Below are 22,710 nucleotides of genomic sequence, written 5' to 3'. Positions count from 1 at the left end.
AGGTTGAATTTAGACATGCTCATGAGTTACAGGTATTATAAATTTTTAATATTTATTTAAATAAAATGTTTCCATATAAACAAAACATACTGTTACATCAACAGTTGGTTAACTGTACTACAAATAATGATCAGAAGGTACAGCTCATATAATATATTAGTTATTTTGTGTAACTATTGTATATGCACCATGAATCCAAAGAGATCAGAAAAGGAGAGTGAAAATAACATTGGCATTGAGAGTTCTACAGAATAAGAATAAGTAGGATATGCTGCTTTGCTCTATTATGTTAGATCATTTTTTTTGGGGTGGGGGGTGGGGGGGTGGCGGGTAGTCCTCAAACCAGGCCAAATGTTTTAGAGTTGAAGAGGCTGTTATATGAAGTTCAGAGTATATTGTAGAAACCTGTTAAAATTGGGTGTGCTAACTACTGATGCAGAGTATATTTATTTGCTGATAAAATTTTTTTGCTAACAGTACATTCTTTTCCTCCAAGTAATAATTCATTCCTCAGAATTAGTACAATAAATGTAAACAATGTACATAAAGAAGGAAATGTACTTCATCATCATCATCATCATCATCATCATCAACAGCAGCAACTATCTGAAATTCACTACTTGGTAAATGCCTCCAGATACTTCTTTTTTCAGGCATCGCAGGCGTCAGTAATTGTACTTACAACTAACACAGGTTGAATACATAGTGTCTACTATGCACATTGCAGTCATCAATCAAGATTTGTGTCAACAAGTGATGTTTGTGTTTCTGGCATGGTAGTGTCACACGTGAATAGTATCAAATGATTGCAGATGTCAAGCTTTCACATCAGCTACCAGATGTACTGTGTTTTCTATATGTGCTGCTGATTTCTACATGTTGTTTATTCCTTGGTATGTTCCATGCTGTTAATCTTAGTTCTGTACTGTCTGTGGCCTTACAGTAACAAGTACAAAAAAAAAAAAAAAAAAAAAAAAAAAAAAAAAAAGCACTTAACTGCACTCAGGGTAGTAGGAGCCATGACTTCCAGGATTCCAAGCTGTGGTTTTATTGCCTCCAATCTGTACAGGCAGTCTTAGAGGTGCTGTAAAATTTAAGCTTGCAGTGTAGGCTGGGAACTTGCCAACCAGATTGCATGTGACGTCCCACAACTTGTTACTGTCAATCCTGAAGTAAGCTGGCGAGGCTTGCTTCTGACTGATTTAATCACTTGTGGCTTCTTGAGACCTGTACTGGACTGGTGACCTCCACTGAAATGTCCATATCAGGATCCACCAACCCAACAAACAAACACACACACACACACACACACACACACACACACACACACACACACTCACACTCACTCTCACTCAACAGACCGTAGCTCCAGACACACAATCAGATCGATATTGGCAAACCGTGTAGTTAGTGGCGCCAGGGGAGTGCCATTATGCCAAAATTAAAGCCACCATGGCCCATTCACAAACAGTAGGTCCAATTTTAAGGCAGTTTTGTTTATTTGAGAGCTTGTTTAGTCAGGGTGGTTCTTAGCTATGTTCCATGAAAGTCAGTTCAGCCATTTAAATTTCCTCTGCTAAAGTAAGCAAAAATGTTTTCCATCTGTGCTCTCTCCTGATATATGCTACATAATGCATAAGAGCTACACCAGGTTATGTAGTACCAGATATCTAAAGACAAGTTAAGAAAAACAGATCTTTATCTTTTATGATTGACCAATAATGATGATACTTGTCTTTGGAAGTTGCCTGTTTCAGCACCTAAAAAGCAGAAAAAGGGCGAAGACTAAAATGTGTTGTTAGTTTCAGTTTTATGATTTTATTTCCACATTACTGGCAATGAAGCATTAACCGTCTTTCAGAACAATGAAGTTATTTTTGTTGGTTTGCTAAAGAAATTTGGCTTTTAATTTTTCTGCAGAGGCTACCAATTTATTTGGAATGAAGTGTTTCATTCTGCATTATTGGCTAGTTTCAACTATTCATTGAATTTAAAGTGCACATTTTCATCTTCTGGCCTGTATGACATAATGACACAATAAAGAACCAAACATGAGATAATACAGTATTGGTGCTTGAAGAAAATTGACGTCTCGAAAAGCTTAACACAAGATAGGGGCCTACTTCAATGTGAATCTGGACATACGAATGTGCACTTAAAGCAAAGTTATGCATGGTAGGATAGTTTACGAAATTCTGATTCTCTTGGAGCATTCTGATGTCCTGTTTCTTTTATGACATAAGAAAAGATCTGTTAATACATACGAATATATGTAAAAGTTCACTTGAAGATGATTAAACTGGCATATGTGGCCAATAGTATTGAATAGAATGTTTTGTTTCAAATATATTGACAGCTTTAGTAGAATTTTAAAAATCTGCCTTCCATTAAACCCAGTGTATTTCAATCACAAGTCATGTTTCAGCACTTGCCTGGTACCTCCTCTAGGCTTGATGATGATTCTTAATTTGTGTTGTTTACATCTTAAATTTACAGAATACCGCTCTTTGACAAATCATAGATTGGCAGCATTCTGTGTTTTTCCATTGTAATTCCCCACAAGGCTTTGTGTTTGCTCCTGGAGTAGAATAATCTGTTAGTTATACAGTTTCTTGGCTTCACAGATAACCTCGTTAATTTTTTTGTACCATTTGAAAAGTCATGAGAAACTTATTGTCCTTCATTCTGGTGTATACAGGCAACTGCTCCTTTTTTTCCCCCAGGAAATTTGTATGCCTTCTTAGCAGCTTTTTGCAGTGATGTGTGGATGAAATCTTGATTGGAAATGCTAGGTTAACAGTATTTGAATGAAGCAGAATATTAGGGTTCTATGTATTGTGGTGTCTAGTTTTGAAATAAGTGCTTAGGATATTATAAAACAATTCACCTAAGTACAGTGACTCCGTATGTCCTCTCTGAACAACATGCTGCGGTGCTGCACATGTTCACGTGATGCCCCTTTGTGCATGAAGTTACAAACAGAAATGAGAGGAAAGACATTTGAGCGGAGCAAGGGCTCCCTTTGTCATCGAAACTGCACATATGCAGTAAAGCTTGTTTTGTATGCTTTTTGCAAACTGCACAAATGAACCTGTTTCTAATGGATCACTGGAAAATACTGCAAATGGTGGTTTGAGAAGGGTTACTTGGAAAAATTTCCTTTTAGGCAAGAGGAATTATGTTACATTTGTGAATATATGATGATGAATTTCTGAAATCACAGAACATCTGACTCTCATTCACAACTTAACGCTTTGAGAACCAACCAACACGACAAATTTTGGGCCTAGAAGAGAAGCCATGTTTGACATTATTTAAAATTTTACTGGCACATTTGAGTTTGATATATGTTGAAGGGTAACGTATCCCAAAAAGGGCAAATGTTACATGGGAAAACTTATCTTTGCTTGTCGCCATACTATATGTATATTAATTTAAACCATTAAATTTTCCTGTTTGTATATTGAACTACTTAACAGTGATGTTGCTATTGGCGGAATACATCACGTGTCCTGTGCTCTGAATATCTGCTGACGTTGGCTGGCGAGATCGTGTGACATGAGCTATGATCGGCTGACAAAAGTGCATCGCAGTATCGATTTCAGTGCTTCAGAAACTAATGTTCTATATTTGGTGGAATACATATTTATACTTTTATAATAAGAAAATATGCAGTGTGCGTGCTGTTATGCATCAAAGATCTTTCCAAAAAACATTGGTTTTTATTTTTTATTATTATTATTATTTTTTTTTTAAGTGTCTTGAAGCTCTGTGCCGGTGTATAAAACCATTACCATTCAGAGGACTGGTTTTACGGCCATGAGGGAAAGTATACTGTCACTTAACATGTGAAAAGTGTCTTGTCACCTGGAAAAAAGTGTATTTTTAACTGGGAACGCTTGGCTATTTCTTTTTTCCTTGTCTGTTTATATATCCTGGTTAAAAACTAACTTCCTCCTCCTCCTCCTCCTCCTCCTCCTCCTCCTCCTCCTCTTACTTTATACATAAGAAAACTTATACATTCTGGTTAAAAACTCACCACCACCACCTCCTCCTCCTCCTCCTCCTCCTCGTCCACTTATTTTATACATAAGAAAACTTTTGCCTTTTTCTTTCTTACCTTTTATAAATGTAGTAGGTTCTCATTAGTTACTGGATCAGACTTGACATAAATAGCCATTTATTACCACAAAATCAGTTTCCATCAGTGTTCTGAAATGCATTTAATCATATAAAAGCTTTAACAAGTAAGCAGCAGCAGAATTAGATATATGAAGTTTTTTTTAATATTATTGGTAACTTTTCTGTTTTTGCAGGACAAATGTCGAGGAGCTTCGTATGCAGAACAACATTACTAATTCTTCTGTCAGTGAAGATAGCATGGAAATACCTGCTGACAGTACCCTTATGAGCAGGGAGATGTGCATCTATGTTTTTACCGCTGTATCTGTTGCAGTCATAATTGTATCCTTGACACGTTCATTTCTATTCTTTATGGTATGCATGCGAGCATCTATGAATTTGCATGACCGTATGTTCGAATGCATTACCAGAGCAAGAATGTACTTCTTCAACACAAATACATCTGGTAAGACATTGTTTCATTGCTTTATGATTATAAAATTACGAGATTCCACAAAATTTTCTAGATGTTCTTATATTGCAGGTCGAATATTGAACAGATTTTCAAAGGACATGGGCTGTATTGATGAAATGCTGCCACAAGCAATGATTGATACACTACAGGTGCAGTATTTTATGTTTTTGTATGATGGCTCAGAGAACTGTACTCAGTCTGCATTAAACAAGTAGAAGATACAACAAACTTGTTTTTGTTATGGTCTTAGGTTGAAGTCTGGTTTGAAGCAGCTCTCATTGCTAGTCTATCCTGTGCAAGTGTCTTCATCTCTGCGTAACTCCTGCAACCTAAATCCATTTTCACCTGCTTACTGTATTAATCCCTTGAGCTTCATCTAAAAATCCCCCCACAACACCTTTCATGAAACTGGAGATTCCTTGACACCTCAATACGTGTCATATCAATGAATCCCTTCATTTAATCAAGTTGTGGCATGTATTTCTTTCGTCCCCAGTTTCATTCAGTACCTCATTTGTTACCCAATCTACTTATCTAACCTTCAGCATTCATCTGTGGCAGAACATTTCAAAAGCAACTATTCTCTTCTTGTTCAGACTGCTTGTAACCCACATTTCATTTTCATAGATGGCTGCACTCCAGGCAAATATTTCCATAAGACTTTCTGTCGCATAATTTTATGTTTGATATTCATTATTATTATTATTTTATATTTCTCTTCACAAGCACTTCCCTTGCCATGGCCACTCTGGATTTTATATCCTGTTTGGCCATCCTTTACACACACACACACACACACACACACACACACACACACACACACACACACACACACACACGATTTTATACAAGTGAAATAGATTTTGAGGTCCAGAAATTGGCAGTCTTGATTGCTGGAACATTTGCTGTGACCAGCTCATCAATTTCTGCAGTATTCAGGCAACTTTGTGCAGGCCAAGATGTGTGCATCATCTTGAGACTCTCTCTGCATTCGCAGGCTGCATCTCCAGAAATGTATCCCCATTGTTTCAAGTTTTGTTTGCATTGTGTCACTCCACTCCGCAGTCGGCTCAGAGCCTTCCATATCTATCTCATTTTCTCAGCGTCACCTGATTTAATTAAATTACGTTCCATTACACTTGTTTTACTTTTGTTGATGTTCATTTTGTAACCTCCTTTCAGGACACTACCCATTCTGTTCAACTGCTCTTCCAAGTATGTCACTGCAGACATCAGTGTTTCCATGTTTCTACTTGGTTTCCTTTACTGCTTTCTCTGTGTACAAATTAACTAACATTGGGGATCTTTGCCTTACTACATTCTCAATCAGTGCTTACCTTTCATGTCCCAAGACTCTGAGAAATGAAATCTTATTTCTGTTCATGTTGTACATAACCTACACTACTAGTATTTTACCCCTCCGTCCTGATTTTCAGAATTGAAGGAGTTTAGTTCTATTAACACTGTCAAAAGCTATTTCTAAGTGTAAAAATGCTTTAGACATAGATTTGCCTTTCTTTAACTTAGCAGATAAATTGTAGGGTCAGTATTACCTTGCATGTTGCTACAGTTCTCTGGAAGCCAAACTGAGTTCCTCAAGGTTATCTTCTACCAGTTCTTACAATTTGCTGTACATAATTTGTGTCAGAAATTTGCAACAATGACTTATTAGACTGATAGCTCAGTACTGCTCGCCCTCTGTCAACACCAACCTTGTTTGGAATTGAAATTATTACATTTATTGTGTATTGTGAAGTCTGAAGGTATTTCCCCTGTCTTGTTTATCTTGCATATTGGGTGAGTGGTTTTCTCATGGCTGGCTCTTCCAAGGATCTCAATAATACTGGAGGAAGAAAAAAAAACCCACTGTGTATTATAGGAGACTTGTTTTGAATTTGGTCATTTAAAGCTCTGACAAATTCTTTTTGCAGTACTACAACCCCCCTACTAACTTTAGTTTGCTTCCTCTCCTCCTCCAATAATGTTGTGTTCAGGTTTGTTTCCCATCTATAGATCGTCTAGATGATATTCCACTTTTCAGACTTCCATTATTTACTTTGTATGGGCTTTCCATCAGAGCTATTAAGATCCATACAAGTACTTCCCCTTTCTGCAAAGGTCTCATTAGTTTTTCTAAAGGTGGTGTCTCATCTTCCTGTTACTACAGCTGTTCATTTCTCATCTAGCCGTTCGTGCTTTGCCATTTTGCTCTTCACATCAATCTAATATTTTAGTTGTTTGTATTCCCCTATGCTGGCTTCATTTACTGCATTTTATATTTTGTTCAAAAACCAGTGTTTTTTTTATAAATCTAGCACTGCAAATTTGTTGATAATGAGGGTGATTACATGACTGATCAAAAATGAAAACTTGTCTAAAATTTATGTGTGTGAATTTAATGTACAAAAACCTTATGTTTTGGTCCCTATAATACTAGGAAGGCCATATGAAAATTTAGTGCTGCCTTTGAAGACAACAGTTTTGTCCAGTGTGATGGCAATATGTTAGGAAGAAAAAGCTTGTCTGATAGATTTTTATTTAGAACTGTGTATTAAATCCAGGGTTATGTGAAATGTGCTGACGAATATCTTGAACATGATATTATTGTATAATTTTCAGTTGAAGGACAAAGATATGGTATGAAGAACAGTTTCAAATTGGGCTGCTCTGAGAAATGGAGCTGGAGTGGCTTCAGACCAAAGTATCAAATTACTTGCATTGCTGATAAATCCCTGAAAGCAGGGGAATAAACCAGATACAAAAAATCAAGACATAGCTTGCTGGAGATACAGCAACCATCACACAATTTGATTTTATAAAATCAGATACTGAGCAACCTGTCTCTTGTGTATCTCAAAATATACTTAGAAACCAGATGCACAGGCAAGTCAGAACACACTTGGGAGTAAGGGGTAGCAAAAGGAGGAAATTGTGGAAACTGACACTGAATTTAATGTATACGTGACTCCATTGATAAGCAAAAATTTTGTGTCATGCTTCAGTTAGAAATAAAGAGCTCCTGATTCATTGCAGTTGTGAAGTAGAGATTGCATGGATAATGCACTGACACGTGATACATGAAAAAAGTTTTTCTAGCATGAATAGTGCCTTCATCCCAGAAAAATTAACTTTCTGAAATTTTCTCACTCTCATTGGATCAGATGCTCCATTCCTCTAAATAGCTCACAAAAAAATGTATTTATGATATAAACATTTTTGACTATGATTGTTAGAGCAGGACATCAGAAAATGACTGACAAATCTTATTACCATACCTCTTTTCATTGTTTCATTCTAGAGTAAGTAACCTGTTTCAACCTTTTTTGTCAGTGCTGTTTTGATAAGAGTGCTGCTGTTCCTCCTATTGCTGTGGAAAAGAAATATGTACCACTGTTTCATTTTTTATAATTTTATTTCAGATTGGCCTAGCACTTCTTGGTATCATTGTGGTTGTGGCAGTTGTTAATGTTTCACTTCTGATACCTACTGCTGTTATTGGGATTGTATTCTATATACTTCGCCTGTTCTATCTGTCCACATCTCGGAGCGTCAAAAGACTGGAAGGGATAAGTGAGTAATGAAATGTCTCATTTTTAAAGTAAATATTCCATTGATATGTTTCTGGACTTGGGGCTATAAATGGCTTAGTCTTATTTCCGTCCATGTTAGTATCAGAAGAAAAAATGTTGGTTCTAGTATGAGTAGTCATTCTCAGTTTGTAACTCCGCTGACAAATGGCTACTAGGGTTTGTCAAATTACGAATTGCACAAGTAACTGTCAAAATAATAACAAATTAATAACTTCATTATATTTACTTCTAACAGTGTTACTTGTGCCATAAACAAATATTATCATGGTTAATTCCCAAAGAAAGTACTTCATTATTGGAAGATTTGAAATGAGAAATTTTGGAAGTTACTACTTTCAAAAATGTGAAAGGTATATACACTTTGTTTGGAAATCTCAATGTCAATTTTCACACAAATTGCTTCATTACTAGAGTTATGAATTTAGCAGTTCATTCAGATGCTCTAAAACAAAATTTGGTACCATACATTTTTTGCAGCCACAAAGTTCTTTTGTAAGTTTTCAAAATCATGCTCAAAAATAAAGTTTGTTACCACTGTATGAAAGTGTGTCAATGACATTTTAAATAAATCTAATACGACTCAACTTTCCAAAATTACTCAAGATACTTCACACTTTCAACAGATCTCATCAGTGGAAAAGTAAATCTCCACTGGAAAACAAATCTCTATGTAATACTTACTATTCTCATGCTGTGCATCTCCTGTATGCCAAATTGCACAACATGAGCTCACATCAGTGACATCCTTTTACTACACTACCTTAAGTATAACTGCAAAATTCACATTCAGTTCATGAAATGATGCTGCCAAAGACTTGAACAAACCATGTGACATCCTACATAGGATGGTATATGACAGGAAAAAAAGTGGGGAAAAGTTACCAGCTACGCATGTAAATACACAGTGTTGTTTAAAGTTTCACAACAATTCCTGCATTGTTTGAATAAGTAATTCTATGCTGTTATGAATCCCATATTACAAGTCAGTCCTCTAACACTGAAGGGCAAGGTTTTTGAGCTGAATAATGTCTGCTTAACCATCCGGAAACAATAATTTCTTTGTCAATGTTTAACTCATGACTCATTCTAGTGCTAAAAAAGAAAATTTATGTGTATCTTTGCCCTTTTCCAGCTAGAAGTCCAGTTTTTGCTCACTTGAATGCCTCACTTCAGGGTCTGACAACAATAAGAGCCTTTGGAGCTCAAGAAGTGCTGGAGAAGGAATTTGACAATCATCAGGTGAAAATAAACTTCTCAAAATTAGTGTGATTTTCTGTAAATGAAAACATCATGAAACATATTTTCTTATTTGAATGTTTTCCTTTCAGGATTTACATTCCTCAGCATGGTTCATTTTCATTGCTTCAAGTCGAGCATTTGGGTTTTGGCTGGATGTAGTGTGTTTGGTATACATAGCACTGGTCACACTCAGTTTCCTGGTAATTGGAGGAGGTGACAAAACATTGTTTCTAGTATTTTTATTTGCTTTCTATAATTTGGAAAATAACTCTTGATCCTGCATGAGCTCTGCCATCTTGGCCAGTTTTCACTTCATAAGAGTTAATGAACAGAACTTCAGATCTTTGATTCTGTTTTCTTTGTCATTTCGTTAACAGAACGGTTTGGAGGAAATGTTGGCCTAGCCATCACACAATCAATTGGGCTGACTGGAATGTTTCAGTGGGGCATGAGGCAGTCAGCTGAACTAGAAAACCAAATGACTTCAGTGGAACGTGTTTTAGAATACACTACTCTGGAAAAGGAACCTTCACTGGAGTCAGAACAAGGTGCGTGTTATATTCAGTAGAATCTCACCGTAACATACTTGGTCCATTGTTGCTGGTGAGTGATCACTGAAAAAGTTGTGATTCTCTTTAAAGAAGTACTATTACAAATTTAATGTAAATTTTCAAAGTATGCAAGGAAAAGGTGGACATGAAATGTATTTCAAAAATTGTATAAAAACTAGTGAATCTGAATTTTTGTGGATTACTATAGACAAGACTGCACCTCACTATCCATTTTTACAAAATAACAACAACCTGATCATGCCTTTTTTCTACTTTATCATGGACTGGTCAGGAAGTTAAAGCGTACAGTTCATTTGTAATAATAACATGTATGGTGTGATTGAGCACTGTGGTTTATGATAATGAAGAGCTGCCTTATAACAGACTTCTTTCGTTTGTGACATGTGAAACTGAAGAATAACTTAAAGATGAAATTTAAATCAGATTTGAAAGCATGTTGCAGTCTTTAGTACTTAGACATATTTGAGCTGATAGTGAGGTACTACTTATTGCAGTATTTGTACAATATTTTCTGTAAACAGAGCTCTACAGTTTCAAAATAAAGCATATCATCATGAAACAACCAAAAACTACTATAATGTGTTTGGTTCTTTTTTCATCAGTTTCGAACTACGTGAAAAAGATTCATTACTGTGAATTACATAATTGTTTTCAGTTGCAGCATCTATCATATCTGATGCATGTATGTACATGTGACATGTGCTGCAAGTGAAAACCATTGGAGTATGTTTTCAACACCAAGGAACATCCCTTTAACTTGACTAAAACTTGGCATCTGTGTTTGTAAAGAAGTGACTTAGAAAAGTCTCTGAGTTGTGCAGCAAGCTACTGCTCACAGGCATGGTCCATGAGGAAAAGGAAATAACTAAATTGTAAACTTTGGAAATATAGTGCTGATGGCAAGCACTGAGAATATCACTGACCAACAATGACCAAGAACTTTTGGAAAGAATAGAGAGAAAAGCTTTGCACAAACAATAAATAAAGGGAGACATAAATTCATCTCTAAAGTTCTGTGCCACTCCAGTTGTGTCCCAATATTACTGAAGAGAAGTTGAATGAAAAAGAAAGAGGAAGGCAAGTTGAACGAAAAAGGAAGAGACGAAGACCCTGAGACCAATCTGTGAATGCTGTAAAGGAAGGAGAACCATACCACTAGATGGAAATGTTTCTGACATTACAAGGAAGGCTACTGATAGGCCATCATGTTGCATGCCAACCACAGTGTTGAAGAGAATAATAAGGCACTAATCAGTGCTATCAGCTCGATAATTTTATTTATTTATTTATTCTGTTAACATTTAATTTTTGATGGTAACAAATATTTTTATCCGGAAATTTTGGATACAGTATTCACACACATTCACAAAATGCATGAAAGAGGTACCACGTTTAAAACTGTGTAAAAAAGATACAAAGAAAGTTTTGCAACATAAATTTTCATGGAAAACACTGCTTTTTCATCCTTCAAAACAAGTTGTCAAATTAACTCTGTTTCATCTGGAGGTTGAGAATATTAATTTATCCCAAGCCAAAAACAAAGTTTTTATTCAAAAGCTACCTAATGAATAAAAAAACAGGAGTTCGGGTAAGCTACTACAAACAACATAGTGAACGCATTATTGTGGCCAAGATAGACACGGAGCCCATGCCTACAACAGTAGTACAAGTTTATATGCCAACTAGCTCTGCAGATGACGAAGAAATTGATGAAATGTATGATGAGATAAAAGAAATTATTCAGGTAGTGAAGGGAGACTAAAATTTAATAGTCATGGGAGACTGGAATTAGTCAGTAGGAAAAGGGAGAGAAGGAAACATAGTACGTGAATATGGATTGGGGGGAAGAAATGAAAGAGGAAGCCGCCTTGTAGAATTTTGCACAGAGCATAACTTAATCATAGCTAACACTTGGTTCAAGAATCATAAAAGAAGGTTGTATACCTGGAAGAATCCTGGAGATACTAAAAGGTATCAGATAGATTATATAATGGTAAGACAGAGATTTAGGAACCAGGTTTTAAATTGTAAGACATTTCCAGGGGCAGATGTGGATTCTGACCACAATCTATTGGTTATGAACTGCAGATTGAAACTGAAGAAACTGCAAAAAGGTGGGAATTTAAGGAGATGGGACCTGGACAAACAGAAAGAACCAGAGGTTGTAGAGAGTTTCAGGGAGAGCATAAGGGAACAATTGACAGGAATGGGGGAAAGAAATACAGAAGAAGAAGAATGGGTAGCTCTGAGGGATGAAGTAGTGAAGGCAGCAGAGGATCAAGTAGGTAAAAAGACGAGGGCTAATAGAAATCCTTGGGTAACGGAAGAAATATTGAATTTAATTGATGAAAGGAGAAAATATAAAAATGCAGCAAATGAAGCAGGCAAAAAGGAATACAAACGTCTCAAAAAAATGAGATTGACAGGAAGTGCAAAATGGCTAAGCAAGCATGGCTAGAGGGCAAATGTAAGGATGTAGAGGCTTACCTCACTAGGAGTAAGATAGATACTGCTTACAGGAAAATTAAAGAGACCTTTGCAGAAAAGAGAACCACTTGTATGAATATCAAGGGCTCAGATGGAAACCCAGTTCTAAGCAAAGAAGGGAAGGCAGAAAGGTGGAAGGAGTATATAGAGGGTCTATACGAGGGCGATATTCTTGAGGACAATATTATGGAAATGGAAGAGGATGTAGATGAAGATGAAATGGTACATATGATACTGCGTGAAGAGTTTGACAGAGCACTGAAAGACCTGAGTCGAAACAAGGCCCCGGGAGTAGACAACATTCCATTAGAACTACTGATGGCCTTGGGAGAGCCAGTCCTGACAAAACTCTACCATCTGGTGAGCAAGATGTATGAGACAGGCGAAATACCCTCGGACTTCAAGAAGAATATAATAATTCCAATCCCAAAGAAAGCAGGCGTTGACAGATGTGAAAATTACCAAACTGTCAGTTTAATAAGCCACGGCTGCAAAATACTAACGCGAATTCTGTACAGACTAATGGAAAAACTGGTAGAAGCCGACCTCGGGGAAGATCAGTTTGGATTCCGTAGAAATATGGTAACACGTGAGGCTATACTGACCATACGACTTATCTTAGAAGCTAGATTAAGATAAGGCAAACCTACGTTTATAGCATTTGTAGACTTGGAGAAAGCTTTTGACAATGTTGACTGGAATAATCTCTTTCAAGTTCTGAAGGTGGCAGGGGTAAAATACAGGGAGCGAAAGGCTATTTACAATTTGTACAGAAACCAGATGGCAGTTATAAGAGTCGAGGGACATGAAAGGGAAGCAGTGGTTGGGAAGGGAGTGAGACAAGGTTGTAGCCTCTCCCCGATGTTATTCAATCTGTATATTGAGCAAGCAGTGAAGGAAACAAAAGAAAAATTCGGAGTAGGTATGTATCCATGGAGAAGAAATAAAAACTTTGAGGTTCGCCGATGACATTGTAATTCTGTCAGAGACAGCAAAGGACTTGGAAGAGCAGTTGAACGGAATGGACAGTGTCTTGAAGGGAGGATATAAGATGAACATCAACAAAAGCAAAATGAGGATAATGGAATGTAGTCAAATTAAGTCGGGTGATGCTGAGGGAATTAGATTAGGAAATAAGACACTTAAAGTAGTAAAAAAGTTTTGCTATTTGGGGAGCAAAAAAACTGATGATGGTCGAAGTAGAGAGGACATAAAATGTAGACTGGCAATGGCAAGGAAAGCGTTTCTGAAGAAGAGAAATTTGTTAACATTGAGTATAGATTTAAATGTCAGGAAGTCGTTTCTGAAAGTATTTGTATGGAGTGTAGCCATGTATGGAAGTGAAACATGGACGATTAATAGTTTGGACAAGAAGAGAATAGAAGCCTTTGAAGTGTGGTGCTACAGAAGAATGTTGAAGATTAGATGGGTAGATCAAGTAACTAATGAGGAAGTATTGAATAGGATTGGGGAGAAGAGGAGTTTGTGGCACAACTTGACAAGAAGAACGGATCGGTTGGTAGGACATGTTATGAGGCATCAAGGGATCACCAATTTAGTATTGGAGGGCAGCGTGGAGGGTAAAAATCGTAGAGGGAGACCAAGAGATGAATACACTAAACAGATTCAGAAGGATGTAGGCTGCAGTACGTATTGGGAGATGGAGAAGCTTGCACAGGATAGAGTAGGATGGAGAGCAGCATCAAACCAGTCTCAGGACTGAAGACCACAACAACAACAACAACAACAACAACAACCTCCTTTTCATCTTGATTTGTGAGGGAACCTGTGAAATCCCCTGGAGCTATGCCTAAACTCTTGTAAGGATAAGCCTGATAATCATCCAATAATTAATGCAGCATTTCAGGTGGAGTAAAAGAGCATTGCTTCATAGCTGCATGTATAAAGAATGTACCCTGAACTATAAAAACTGTTAAGAGTCCTTGTGACAACTCTGGGCAACTACTTACCAATCTTTCTTTCTCATATTTTGTGTGTCGAGGATTATATGCTCTACCTCTTCATGACTGTTAAAGGTTAAAGACAAAAATAAATCAGCCTGTTAAAAATGAAATATTTCTTTCTTACTCTTCCTTGCCTGAAAGCAGGAAAGGGCAGCCTTTGGTGACGTGTGGGCCTGATCCACCAACTTACTTAAACTCACGGGCTGACTCCGTTACGTGCCGTGACAGCAGTACTTCTCACGCATAAAGTGCAAACTACAGCATCTACGATGATGATGTTTATGGGGTTATATACCAATATCAGTGGCACCCGTTTCGTGCCATGCCAAGCCAACAAATTATGCCTCAAAATGTGCATTTTTTGGAGTACATTTATTTTATGTTCATGTCATGTTACATAAGCATTGTGAACATTGTTTCTTTACTTACAATGTTTAATGATAGATGTGTCATGAGCTGCAAAACTGAGGCAAACTGAGCATTGGCAGAAATATCCGAAACTCGTCCCATGTAGAGCACAATGTGAGCACCTCATTCTCTCTCCCATGAATTTCTACCACAGGTTGGACTTAAACCAGCCTGTTGCCCACCTGTGCCGTAAAGTGTAAAATATCTCCTATCTTAAAAGCATTTCTTCCAAACATGGCACAATCATCACTTAAGAAGCCCCAAAGCATTGTAACTATGTATGTGCCCTACCGTTAAAGATGTTATATGCATTTATCACTGTTTCATCAGATGAGCACTGTACATTGAGGTCATCCTGCTTATCTCAGCCTGTGCTGGAATTTCAATGTATGAGCAGTTTCCACATTCAGGAGTATTAGTGATGCAGACTTTGGATAGATATAATTATATTAAAATAAGTATTTGAAGTGTGTTACCTTCTGTGAGTCTGTGTTTAAATTCTTTTCCATTCTGATCTGCTACTTCTTTATTTAATGTTCAGAATAACTACGGCAATTCTTTCTGTCTCAGACTACTTCTTCCTTGCAGTTGTATCTGCGCTGGCAATCTTAAAACTCATCCATTTTTAACTTTCTACTAATTAATACAAAGTGCCTTGTATTAAACATGATTATGTTGCTGCTTCAAATACAGTGAGAACACTTAATAAGACTGTGAATTCATAAATGAGTACTGACATTACATGTGTGCTGTATAACAACCATCTGTGATAGATCAGTTCTGATCTGACAGATAGTCTGTCTTATTTTCTTCCAAAGTGTCTCTCTCTTTCTCACAGAAGACACTGTTCCATGGTGCACATCACATCTCCAAGCTAGGGTACTGCAGCATGGGATAAACTGCCAAACCAGCAACTATAATGAAGTGTAGAAAAGCTGCTACTTATTTGCAGATACTTTGTGTCCATCCAAACAATTATAAACTTCTAAACAGTATGCTATTCTAGAATAACATAGTAATAACAAGAAGGACTCTCATTGTGATGACAATCATTCATCAATTCATCAGTCCAGTATACATTGTGCAACACAACACTTCATCAAAGTGACACATTACACTACATTTTCCTCATTGGTTATTTTTTGTTCTTCTTCATTCTTTACATTTTTAATCTGTCTAAGGGAGTCATTTGCCAATTGATTTATTTGGGAAAAGGGAGAGGGATAGGGGTAGCTTGAGGAGAGGAAGATCACATACGAGACTACTAAAGAGGATTATGACAATAAGTGAGCAAGATGTTAGTGCACATGCAATAAAAACAGCAGTAACATTTCACAGATGTAGCTGATACATTTACTGTGAACAGATGAACGTGTTCCCTACTCAAATATTTATCCAGGTACTACCTACTATTAAATTCTGTAATGCTCCTAGAGGTAACAGTGCATATTATTTCTGATAACTGTCATATTTCTGTGTACATGTGGTATTGGGTTATCCAGAAAATCATTGTGAAATTATTTGAAGAAATCAGTATTATAGATTCTTATCTGTTTTCAGGTAAAAAGCCACCTGCCAACTGGCCAAAGAATGGAGAGATTGTGTTCAAGAACATGTATTTGAGGTACGCTAAGGATGAGCCTCCAGTGCTGAAGAATCTGAACTTTGTCGTCCAAGCAAAAGACAAGGTACAAAGTAATAAATAAGCAGATGGAACTGACATTCTTTCCAGGATTGTGTGTTGAATGAACAGCAGATATCCTCTTTTTTTCATGTGCATAAATTTGACAAAAGGGAAACAATCCTTGCGACAGTTGTGTAACAAATATTCCAAATTTTTTTGCTGGGAAATAGTACTAAAATTTTTTTAAACAGATTGTTGTTCATCATAGTTAGAGGTTATAATTATCCAAAATTATCAGCAGATTGTGCACTGATTTGAAACTTCTTGGCAGACTTAAACTGTGTACTGTGACCAGGACTTGAACCAGGGAACTTTGCATTTTGTAGAAATGTGCTTTACTGAGGTATCGAAGCACAACTGAAGACCCATCCTCACAAATTTATTTCTGCCAGCATCTTATCTCCTACCTTCCAAAATTCAGAGTGAAAATTCATTCTGGAAACAATCCACTAGGCTGTGGTTGAGCGTGTGTCCACAGTATCCTTTCTTCCAGGAGTGGTAGCCTGGCAAAATATGCAAGACAACTTCTGTGAAGTCTGCGATGTAGGATATGGGGTATTGGGGGGAAGTAAAGCTGTGAGGTTGGCATCATTTAAAACTTTTGAGCTATTAGGCCATGGTCGATGTATAAAACTTTCTCCTAACATTTCCTCTCCATGTGCAGGGGACACGTTCTGGGGTAAAGTGGTGAACCTCTGAAGATGTCTCGTGCAGTCTGAGAGGAAATCTTAAGAGAAAGTTTAATACATCAACTATGGCTTAATAGCCCAGAAGTTTAACATGATGTCACTACCAACCGTGAAAGCTTACATTGTATGATCACTGTGAGAATGGGTTGAGAGTCATGCTTGGACAGCTCAGTCAGTAGAGCACTTGCAAGCAAAAGGCAATGTTCCCAGATTCAAGTCCCAGTCTGCCTTACAGTTTTAATATGCTAGGAACTTTGTCACAGTTATGACTCGTGGAACATGCAAATAACTAACTAGCTGTCATATGTGCTATAGTTAGTAAAAATACTCTTGGCAGTCATTTCAATCATTTTTCCCCTTTGCAAAAAGAAGTCTCACATTTATTCATTTACTTTCATTTTCTATGTAGTGTGAAATAATATTATAATGATTAGCATCCTTAAACATTCTATATTAATGATTTGGGGGGAGGGGGGGAAGAATCCTCTTTCAGTACATGAAAAAAAAGTGGTTTTCATTTTTTTTTTTTTTTTTTTTTTTCAAGCAAAATAATATCGGGTGCTCCCTGTAACTTCAGCACAAAGTGGAAGGACCACTTACAACCAGAATTCCTGAAGCCCCCCTATTGGACCTGTAACAAAATAATTTTATATAAGTCATACATGCAATGATTGAAAAATATTAAGCTCTAACAGAATGGTGATGTGTTGAACAAAACATAAATTTTTTGCCGCGCCGCCCCCCCCCCCCCCCCCCCCAAAAAAAAAAGAAAAAAAAAATACACAAAAGTGTGCACCAAAAAAGATTGCATCAAAGAAATTTAATTTCTTTACTGGTTTCATGCAGTTAGTGCCCTTCTTCAGAAGGTTATATCTCTCTCTTCTGGAGAAGGGCACTAAGGAAGTAGTTGCTTATTACTTCGTTATGTATGTTAGAGTTGCTGAGGATAGATAAAATACCAAACTGAAAATAGAATTTTGAAGATGTGCAAAATGGCTGTGTATGCTAACAGAGAATTAAATTTATAATGTCGGCATCAAATTACAATCCAAATTGTATATAGTGCTCTGAAGTTATTTTCCTGCCAATTTGAAAAATGATTTTCTGAAAAACATATTCAAAGTTTAGTTTTCATAGTTCCCAACAGCCTTGCTGCAATGGTAATACCAGTTCCCATAAGATCACCGAAGTTAAGTGCTGTCGTGCTTGACAAGAACTTGGATGGGTGACCATCGGATCTGCTGAGCACTGCTGGCAAATGAGGTACACTCAGCCCTTGTGAGGCAAATTGAGGAGCTACTTGATCGAGATGTAATGGCACTGGTCATGAAAACTGACAACGGTCAGGAGAGTGGTGTGCTGATGACGTGTTGCTTCGTATCCGTATCTAGTGACGCCTATTGGCAGAGGATGAGACAGCTGTCGGTCAGTACTGTTGGGCTTTCCAAGGCCTGTTTGGACAGTTTTTTTTGTAGTTACATTAAACCTACCTCTAATTAATGATCCATGGACCATAAAACAATCCTTTCAGATCAAAAAGGAGGCCCTCCACCATCTTCTTTGTGGCCATGGTGGTCCTGTGGGTCTGTTTGGCTACTTCTGTCATCCACTGCTTTGTTTGCTCGGTGCACTTCTTGTCTGCTAAAGCACACAGGTTGTAACAGGCCGGGTGGAACTAAAGTTTGAGCACATTCATAATTTCCATAATACCTGCTAAGGCTGTCGTTGAAATTACTTGCTGCCACATTGGCCACGATATTGTCTATTTTTTTCCCAGCTGTGAATGGTTTTGGAGACACTGTTTCACGAATCATCTTGTAACTTGATAGTGAAGTTGCTGATGAGCTTGGGATGAAAGTTACAATAAAAAAGACATCCGTTAGAAATTTTAAGCAAAATTTTTTTTTTTTTTTGACGTATTTAAAAAGAACTACTTCCTGTATTCATAAAATGTGGCAGACATTGTGCAAAGATGAAATCGTTTTCTTAATATTGTACCAGGAATGGTAGCCTCGTAAATAATAAGTTTAGTATTTAAGATGCACCTGCCAGAGGGATATAATACATATTTTTTTTTTAAAAATGACAAAAATAGATTGAATGACTTTTATAGCCTAAAGTTTCTCAACTGAGTTTTCAGCTGTGCTTTTTATATTCTGTAATTGTTTTGTATTGGAAAACTGATGATTTAAGTTTCTGACAAATTTTGTGTGTTTTCAGGTGGGTATTGTGGGCCGCACTGGAGCAGGAAAGTCGTCTTTAATAGCATCACTGTTTAGGCTGGCTGATATTGAGGGATCTATTATTATAGATAATATCGACACTGCTACAATTGGATTGCATGATTTGCGTAGCAAAGTTTCTATTATTCCTCAAGAACCAGTTCTCTTCTCGGGAACAATGCGTAAAAACTTGGACCCATTTGATGAACATCCTGATCATGTATTGTGGAAAGCTCTTGAAGAGGTAAATGAAGTGCTCTGTAGATAGGATATCTATAAGCTTTTAGATAGGTGCTCGGACAGAAAATGAAATATTTCGGAAATGTGTGTTTTGAATTACAATTAACATGATGTATAGAGGGAGCAGCAAGAAATATTTGTTTCTAGAAGATGTGAAACTAAAAATTGATATATTGGCATACACCGTTTCTGTTCAAAAAGTTGTGCTGGCTTAACTATCTCCTCTTATGTCACTTAAGCATATCACTATTTCTGATAACATTGGTGACTTTGTTAACCATTAGAATTACTTTTTACTTGTATCAGTTAGGTGGAAAATATGAAACTTCCTGGCATATTAAAACTGCACAGCAGACCATACTCAGTCAGGTCCTTTACCTTTCATGGGCAAGTGCTCTGCCAAGTAAAACTGTGAGACAGATTGTGAGTCGTGCTTGGGTAGATCAGTTCAGAGAGCATTGCCCACAAAATGAGACTGGTCTGGCACACAGTTTCTGACAGGAAGTTTCATATCAGTGCACAGTCTTCTGCAGAGTGAATACTTCACTCTGAAGGTGAAAAATAGATCAAACGGTCAGATGTCAGTAACATGCTGCAATGATATTTCAGAGCAGACTCTTGTGGCCAGATTTGTCTATATTGGTGAAAGTACTCTTAACTTCCTTATTTCAGACCCCCCTTGGTGCAAGTGTGATGCTCACTGTTGCCACTGTGCATTTGGTGTTTGAGCTCGTGCACTTCTGCTGAAAGTTCGTGTATTGCTCCAAATGCCCTCTGAGGTGTAATCTTAAGACATTGATATTGGATTGCTTGTTTTCACATGATAAAACCCGGAAGCTGTCAGATGTCTAAATCATGAAGTTCTATTATTACAGGTTTTCATGTAGTGCATAATTGGAAACTGACATCTCAATTGATAAATTTCCAATGTTTCATTATGATGAAGTTCTAAAACATACAGACCTGTATTTGCAAGCTACTAGTCATCACCATCTGGCACAATGGGTGTCCAGAAGACCTAGATTCTGAGAATCCAAACCATCTCAAATGTCAATAGCCAGCAAGAACAGTTCGAACGCCCCCAGACTGTGTTTCTGGAAAATGGATATTCATCTCAACATATACAGAGTACTCCAGATATATAAACAGCAGCCAAGGAAGAGGATGAGGCCTTCAGGATAATGGCTTATGTGCCATATATTGGAAATGTTTCTGTGAAAATAAACAGAGTACTATGAAAACATAAACATAAGGTTAAAGTGATCTTTCATCTCCCAACAAAAATCTTTGTGCTTCTGGGATCAATAAAAGTTCACTTGGAGCTGCAAAAGGCAGTTGTTTATAGGATTCTGTGCAAATGTGGCAAATCTCATAAAGAGCACACAGTGTGATACGTTCAGCAATGCATTATGGAACACCAGCAGCATGCTTGCTTCCTCCAGGTCAGGAAATCTGCTGTTGCTAAACACTGCATTTTTACTAGCCATTTATTGAAGTACAGTGAAACAGAAATCGTGGCCCTTACTTAACTTTTGGAATGATTGTATCATGAATTATTTAAAATAAATCAAATATCAGCAATATTGCAAATAAGACTGTATGGGGCCTTTATCAATCGGGTTGTAGGTTTCCTGTTAGATACTGCACGGAACGTTGTCACAGAAAAACTTTGCGTACTGTGCAGCCAGCATCATTACGCAGTTTTTTCATGTGAAGAAAGTTCATAAAAAATTGATGACCCAAGCTTTCCCCATGGAGGATGCTTGGAGCAGTACACAGACGCTTAGCAGTGCACAGACGCTTAGCAGTGCACTGACGCTTAGCAGTGCACTGACGCTTAGCAGTGCACTGACGCTTAGCAGTGCACTGACGCTTAGCAGTGCACTGACGCTTAGCAGTGCACTGACGCTTAGCAGTGCACTGACGCTTAGCAGTGCACTGACGCTTAGCAGTGCACTGACGCTTAGCATGTGATCAATTAGTACATGAACAGTGACAAATAGGTGCACCATACATGCACTAGAATGGTCATAAATAGGAGAGCACAGTATACTTCAGCCAGTGAACACCTAAAGACAGCAAGAACACTAGACATTGAAGTATTGTGACAAATTATCAACATCTGACAATTCAACCAAAATTTTATGGAGTAATGTATGTATCAGAAGAGTTTTAAAATGTCACAGGACTACTACTTTTTCTTTTGCAAAAATTTTCAAATCTGTTAGGTTACATTTTTGCATTTAATTATTATTTATGGCGTTATTTATATTTTAACTCAAGTTAAAACTTTCCTCAGGTGGAACTGAAAGAAGCTGTTGAGGACCTGACAGCTGGCTTAAATTCAAAAATGTCCGAGGGGGGCACAAATTTCAGTGTGGGACAACGACAATTGGTGTGTTTGGCAAGAGCCATTATAAGAAAGAACAAAATCCTTGTGATGGATGAAGCAACGGCCAATGTGGACCCAAAGTATGTACATAATCTTGGTGCACAAACTGCGAATCATATTAAAGTTTCTGCTGTTAATTACAATTCAGAATGTCATTACCATTATTATGATAAACCCATTTAACATAATGATCAGATGTGAAAGCAACATAATATACAGTTGTTACAGATCACTTAAAATATTTTCCCCAATGGCTATTCTATATGACAGGAGCTTAAACAAGTCTAGTGTAGCAAAGTTCAGGACACAATGTTACATGGGCACAAACCTTATTGGATTACATGATCACTCATATTATAAAAAATTAATGATACGGCAGAGTAAATGCAAGATAAATATTTAAGGTTATCAGTGTAGCATGAACTTTTTTGACAGAGCTTGCTTATACCCAAAAGTGCAGTTGCATTTGACCTACATGCTGGTTGAGTCAGGATGTTGGAAGACATTTTTAGTTACCTGTGTTTGCTTGGTAAAGGGACACCAGGTGATGACACACCCTTCCTGTACACCAGACTAGATATCAATGCCCTGAATTAAATCCCTGACATTTCCACAATATCTTGTAA

At 37.2% G+C, this 22,710-nt stretch overlaps 1 pseudogene; it reads left to right on the top strand.

Moving 5' to 3' along the window:
- LOC126236244 (probable multidrug resistance-associated protein lethal(2)03659) overlaps positions 1-22,710 on the top strand; it is a 275,573-nt pseudogene that overhangs the window by 235,645 nt on the left and 17,218 nt on the right.

This window comes from Schistocerca nitens, chromosome 2 (assembly GCF_023898315.1).
Source record: "Schistocerca nitens isolate TAMUIC-IGC-003100 chromosome 2, iqSchNite1.1, whole genome shotgun sequence".
In the NCBI taxonomy this organism is placed as follows: domain Eukaryota; kingdom Metazoa; phylum Arthropoda; class Insecta; order Orthoptera; family Acrididae; genus Schistocerca; species Schistocerca nitens.
The sequence above is the reverse complement of the archived record's forward strand: the minus strand, read 5'-3'. Positions and strand labels throughout refer to the sequence as shown.